Source organism: Rhinopithecus roxellana, chromosome 21 (genome assembly GCF_007565055.1).
Source record: "Rhinopithecus roxellana isolate Shanxi Qingling chromosome 21, ASM756505v1, whole genome shotgun sequence".
NCBI lineage: Eukaryota > Metazoa > Chordata > Mammalia > Primates > Cercopithecidae > Rhinopithecus > Rhinopithecus roxellana.
Genome location: NC_044569.1, coordinates 66,240,660 through 66,247,710, shown reverse-complemented (window position 1 = coordinate 66,247,710; position 7,051 = coordinate 66,240,660). Strand labels below are relative to the sequence as shown.

General features: G+C 45.2%; 1 pseudogene; it reads left to right on the top strand.

The window, feature by feature from the left end:
* The first annotated feature begins 2,959 nt into the window (after positions 1-2,959).
* LOC115895515 lies at positions 2,960-3,488 on the top strand (annotated as a pseudogene).
* Positions 3,489-7,051: the final 3,563 nt, after the last annotated feature.

Genomic DNA, 7,051 nt, shown 5'->3' with positions numbered 1-7,051 from the left:
CCATAGGATTCGCTGTTCCTTAGTCCTCATGGCTGTCCACGTGTGCATAACTTCCGGCAAGGTCAACTGAATGGAAACAGAAGTCGTTTCCTTTGGCTTGAAACAAATAAGGCATGAAAAACTAAAAGGTAAACAACTATATTTTTTGAGGGAATGGGACTCTAGCAAAGTATTGGAATTAAGGCAGGGTTTTGAGGTTTTCTTTCTTTAAAATGATGCTTGATTGATTTCCAGCCCTTTCTCCTCAGTCTATACTTTGTGAACACCGTGTCCAGTGCAGACAGCCTTGCTCACTTCATAGAAAAAAACCACAGTTCTTCTCATTGTGGCTCTAGCCTACAGAGTAATGATTCTCTCTATGTACGTTCTATCTGGGCCAATCCCAGAGAAGTTTAAGACACTGTTGTTTCAGGGGAAGAGTGATAAAATAGCTAGCATGGATAATTTATACCTAGAACTCATTAAACTTGTTCCCTCTTCTATGTCTAAGCTAGCCACATATTTTTTTGCCATGTTTTTCTGGCATTTTTCCATCCATCTGGACACATGCCAGAGATAACCCCTCTCATAAAGAACTTTGGAACTATGACTTGAAATAGTGCAGACTTGCATCCTTTTTAGCTGTTTGGCAAAGTGGCTTGAAAAATGTGAGCACTTGAAGATTTCGAACTGTTGGCAGTAATAGGATCTTCTGTTTCCAGGAACGCTCTCAGGCTTTAGGTCCTGTTGTTCTGCTTAAATTACACCAGGTACTAGCCGTATTTCTAAGAGTATTTTCTAATGTGGGGTCTAAGAATTCTGGGTCGTGTGTGTGTGTGTGTGTGTGTGTGTGTGTGAGAGAGAGAGAGGAAGATGCAGAGACAGAAAGACAGGAAGATGGAGAGAAAGAGAGAGACAAAAAGAGACAGAGAGGTGGAGACAGAGTCCTCGCTCTTGACTGCAGGTCCTGAAGGAATTCTTAAGAAGCAGCTGACACTATTGTCAGAGCATCAAAAACTGGAGTGGGAGAATTAGGTGAAGGCTGAATGAAATGTCAGAGAAGGTTGTAAGGACAGAAAGCAGTCATTCACCTTAAGAGGTGAAGGAATATTGTCATAGAATAAAGGGAAGGAAAGATAATTAAAAAAAAAAAAAACAATAGAGATCTTAGACAATCTGCTTGATGATCAAGAGTTTCTGACAGCAAGAAATAGGAGAATGTACACTTCTCAGAAAAGAGACCATTGGATTAGCATAGAAGGAACCTCCCAAGTTCTTCTGAAGGATGTGGACCCTGCCCAGCCAATTGGAAGAGAACAGCCAAAATCTTTCTTTGTAGTAGAGGGTGCAATGTGCTCTCAAGAAACACCTGATAGCTTCTGTCTAACCCAGGGGAACACAAGGAATCCCTGAGAAACCTAGAAGAGCTGATTAAGCTGAGTCACAGCAGGACACAGTAGCTCATGCCTGTAATTCCAGCACTTTGGGAGGCCGAGGCAGAAGGATTGCTTCAGCTGGAGAGTTTGAGACCAGCCTGGGCAATATAGGGAGACCCCATCTCTATAAAAACAAAACAAAAACAAATATTGATTATAATCACGTATGTGTGTAGTAGTGCATGCCTGTGGTCCCAGCTACTCGGGAGGCTGAAGTGAGAGGATTGCTGGAGCCCAGGAGGTCAAGGCTGCTGTGAACCAGGATTGTGCCACTGCACTCCAGCCTGAGCAACATAGAGAGACCGCGTTTCAAAACGAAAAAAAAAAAAAAAAAAAAAAAGAAAAGGAAAAAGTTGAGTCACATTTATGACAGGCTGGAGGAATGAACAAAGAGAAGCTAAGTAAAGGAAAAAGATCCAGGGATGTCTGACGGAACCATCCACGTAAGCCGATGGGTGGCATCAGTGCTTGCAAAGACAATACCTGCCTCATCTCAGATGAAAAAATATGGTGCACAAAGACATAAGTGTTTGTGTTATTACATAACTAGTACATGAGCATCATTCTTGTCTTCCCATAGGGTTTGGAGGACTTCATAGTGTAAGCATCGTCACAAACAGACCAGAGTTGGTGAGCACCGCATGCATAACCCGTCTAGATCATAGGCCTCGTCCCCTACCCCCTTCCCTCCACAGTCTCCAGAAACGTGAACAGCTCTCTCTCTGCTGCTCACACCCATTGGTGCTCCTGGGGTAGCGGGTAACTAGATAATGGAAATATTTTATAGATCCTGTGATTTCAAGGGTAGAAAAAGCAGGTTTTTGAAGATGAGAAACCACTTCGAGGAAGTCATCAGGGCTGGTTGGCTTTTTATGGTGTTTCCTTTGCCCCTAAAACCTCTGCCCCTGGTGTGGCCTACATGTGTTGGTTTATGAAAAATCACAATAGCAGGGATTGTTTGGGATAAGATGTATCTTCTAGGGGCGGGATGTGGTGGGCTATTAGTCATTCATCATCAGCATGGATCGCCTGGCGCAGACTGCGTTTCCTCTGTGAGAGCTGATAGTGGTTGTACCAAGGCAACAGACATTTGATTTGAAAGCAGCTGAGGAGCAATTGGTTGATTGTGGAGCATGGAGCATTTTGAAGGGGTGAGAAGGGGTGTGATGCTTCAGTGGGTGCTAGAGAGTAGCTCCCCAACCCTGGAGACTAAGAATCGAGGGAGCATGCCAAAAAGAACAGCCCAAGAAACTTCTCCAGGCCCTAATGTAATGAGACGACAGAAATCACAGAGCAGATGCCAGAGTGAGGCATCAGGAGACAGTGCCCTGGGCCCTTCAGCGACCTCTCCAGGTGGCTCCTGGTGCTGCTCTGGGGTGGGCTGTGGGTGCATCCTCCAGAGGAGGTGGGAACAGCTGAAACCTCCAGGGTTCCTACATGCAGCTCTCAGGGCATACACAGTCCAGGACATGCTACAGTGCTGGCAGCACAAGCACCAGCTATGGGAACTTCAACAGCTTCTGCCGGCCACCCCCCCACCCATGATGTCCAAGGCTGAGGAGGCTAAGAACTGGCGGGACACGGGGTAGTGGAGAACCACTTGAGGAATAAAAACGTGCTGGGAACTGGAAGTGGTTCTACAAGTGTCCACGCTGTGCAGCGAGTAGCTGAAAGGTGAAGCAGGAGATTCTGACCTGGTCTGCATTCCCACTTCCTTCCAGGCCTGTCAGCTTCTTTCCTGTCATCAGGAAAGATTCAAAGAACCTTGGGGATCAGTGGCACGAGGGAATCCCAGTGTTCTTCGTCCCAGTGAGCTGAGCTATGAGCCAGAAGTTTAGGCGTGTGGTTGAATTCCAAATGGCTGTCAACAAGGCAGGTCCAGTGGTGACAGATAATGGGAATTTTATCTTGGGCTAGAAGTTTGACCAGGTACATAAATAGTGTGAAGTGAATAGAGCTGCTGAAATGGTCCCACGTGTGGTGGACACAGGCCTGTTCATCCACATGACTGAGAGAGTCTACTTTAGGATGCAGGATGGCTCAGTGAACAGAAGGGAACAGCCTTTCTGTTGACCTTGCAAGGAGTAGAGTGTCTTCACCCTCGAACCATAGGTCACAGCCAAGGGGGATGTTTCTTTCCAGGGGCCTTCACCTTCATGTGTCTGTGCCAGGGTGGACAACTGGCAGGAGGGAGAAGGCAGGGCAGTTAAATCCAGTCTTCTAAAGTATTGTTATTAAATATCTTTTTTTTTTTTTTTTTTTTTTTGAGACAGAGTCTTGCTCTGTTGCCAAGGCTAGAGTGCAGTGGCATGATCTTGGCTCACTGGAGCCTCCGTTTCCTGGATTCAAGCAATTCTCGTGCCTCAGCCTTCCAAATAGCTGGGCTTACAGGTGCCCGCCACCATTCCCAGCTAATTTTTGTATTTTCAGTAGAGACAGAGTTTTGTCTTGTTGTCCAGGCTGGTCTCGAATTCCTGACCCCAAGTGATCTGCCTGCCTTAGGCCTTCCAAAGTGCTGGGATTACAGGTGTGAGCCACTGTGCCGGGCCTGTTACTAAATATCTTTTAAAAGAGAGAAATATAAAAATATATTTTTACTATTAAAGTATTCAGGGTTTTTTAATAAAGATAAAAAAAGGGAAATCATAGTGAGGTCTGAGGATGGGTTTCCTGAGTTGCGCACCTGGAATAGTAGCAGGAGTTAGGGTAAAAGAGTTCACTTTAGGAAATCAGGATTCAGTGTTTCTTTGCTGCAGGACACCGCTGAGACTTTAAAATGCCAATGAGCATCATATATACCCAAAAAAGACGACAATATAAAGCGTGTAACAAGTTTATTTTAGCAAACATTTGAAGGGCATCTCAGGGGATTAGTGGTCAACAGGATACATTTTGGGGAAATAAATGTCTTGTTTATTTGAAACATCAACATCTAAAATCTTGGGCAGTATTTTCACCTCCAAACCTCCGGTGAAAAGAAGGTGTTAGTTGGGCCATCTGTTTTCTTTCTAATTCTGGAATCTATACCCATAAGAAATGCAAGCAGGTACCATCTGAATGAGGATTGATGGGGCAATGCAAGGAGGTAGGAAAGGCAGCGAAAGCAAAAATCAGCATTATGAAATCCTCCCAATGCCAAGTGACTCTAAAAAACAGGAGGGGGATGCATTTCCTCCTGCGCTCCTCATTCCACAGCTGCGGGACCCACAGCTCGGAGCGCCCCATGCTCCAGTTACTAACTTTTCCTCTCCACTGACAATGCTCGGACCGGCCCAGCATGTCTCCGTTAAGTCCTACCACTTTTATCTCCTAAATGACTCTTGTATTAGCCTGTTCTCACATTGCTATAAAGAAATACCTGAGACCGGGTAATTTATACAGAAAAGAGGTTTAATTGGCTCACGGTTCTGCAGGCTGTACAGAAAGCATGATGCTGGCAACTGCTTGGCCTCTGAGGAGGCCTCAGGAAACTTACAGTCATGGCAGAAGGCAAAAGGGGAAGTGAGACGTTTCGCATGGCCAGAGCAGGAGGAAAAATGTGGGGGAGATGCTACCCACTTTTAAACAACCAGATATCGTGAGAACTCACTATCATGAAAACAGTATTAGGTGAATGGAGCTAAACCATTAGAAACTACATCCATGGTACATTCACCTCCCACCAGGCCCCACCTCCAACACTGAGGGTCACAATTGAGCATGAGATTTGGGGGGCGATCCAAACCATATCAGCTCTCGAATAGAAATACTATGTGATCTAGCAACACCACTGCTGGGTATGTATCCAAGCGAAAAGACATCCATACATTTAAGAAATATCTGCATCCCCATGTCTGTTGCAGCACTATTCACATTAGCCAAGATATGGAATCAGCTTAAGTGTCCATCAGTGGATGAATGGATAAAGAAAATGTGGTACATATACATAATGGAATATTATTCAGCCCGAAAAAGAATGAAATCCTGTCATTTGCAACAACAAGGATGAAACTGGAGGACATTATGTTAACTGAAATAAGCCAGGAACAGAAAGACAAATACTGTGTCTTCTCACTCATATGTGAGAGCTAAAAAAAAATGAACTCATGGAGATAGAGAGCAGAATGCTGGTTACCAGAAGCTGGAAAGGGAAGTATGGAGCAGGGGCTAGAGAAAGGATGGTTAGTAGGTACAAAAATACAGTTAGATAGAAGGAATAAGACCTAGTGTTGAGTTGCACAATAGGGCAACTATAGTTAACAATAATTTATTAGGTGTTTCAAAATAACTGAAAAAGTGGAATTGGAATGTTCCTAACACAAAGAAGTGATAAATGCTTGAGGTGATAGATACCCCACTTACCCACATTTGATCATTATACCTTGTATGCTCGTAGCAAAATATCACGTGCAGCCCATGAATATGTACAACTACTATGTAACCATAGTAATGAACAATTTAAAAATATTTAGAAATAGCTCTCAAATCTTTCCCTTCCCTCCGACTCTAACAGTTCTCTAATCTCACACCTGGTCTCCCAGCGTGGGGCCCCATGGGCTCTCCCATGTCTGCTGCAGCTCCATCTAGCTCATCCTCTGTGCTGCAGTCCAGCTTCAGACACAAATCAAATCAGGTCAGCACGCCCACCCACCTCTAGTTGAAAGTCCTCTCATTTTTTCTCACAGCATGGAGGATCCTTTACTGAGGCTCAGAAGGACCTGGGTTGCTGCCCGTCTCACACCTCTCCTGCCTCTTCTCATCCACACTGTCCCTTGCTCCCTGTACCCTAGCCACATGGGCCCCCTCCCTGCAGATTCCCTGGTGCCATCTGCCACAGGACCTTGGCACATGCAGCCCTCTCTGCTTTTGCCACCCTCTCGCTTTCAGCTCAATCATATTTTCTCAGGGCATACTTTTCTGGTCTCCCTGGCTGGTTCAGATCCTCCTGTAAGTCCTCATGGTACCATGCACCTCTCCGGTTTACTTCCTGCAGCTGAACTTGTGTTGATGTCTATGACTGTGTGATTAGTGTCTGCCTTTTGCATTGGGAAGGCCGGTTGTATGTTCCATGAGGACAGGCAGTCTTTGTCCATTGTTGCAACTCAACTGCTTAGCATGGTGCTTCATAAATATGAGAACATCAGTCTGGTAATACTATTTTATTTCATGGCTTGAGTGATTGGTTGGACCGAAATCCCTTGACAGCAGAGGTTTCTGCCTGAGACCCACGGAGTATATATATACCCTTCTAGAAAATGTATACAAATATTTGTGCAGTTACGTTTTTCTGAGCGAACGTATGCACAGAGGGCTCTATGAACTGCTCTCCTTCCTGCCAAAAAGTTAACCATGGTGGCCCTATAATTATTTGGACTTTCAAAAGAATTACCTCTTACCCAAATGGATCTTAAATAGCTAACATGTGTCGGGCACAGGAGTGGTTAAGGCCAAGTTCGGACTGATTGGACGGCAGAAGTACAATGAGACACTCTCAGTGTATTGCTCACCTAGAGAGAAAGGAAAGACCCACCAAAGTGCCAGTTCCCCACGGTCCTTTCCCACACGTGAAAGAGCAGGACACCAAGGCAGAAGGAACCATGCCTGCAGCTTGAGTTGGGAGGAACCCTGTTGCTGAGAGCCCAGCCTCAGATGGCAGC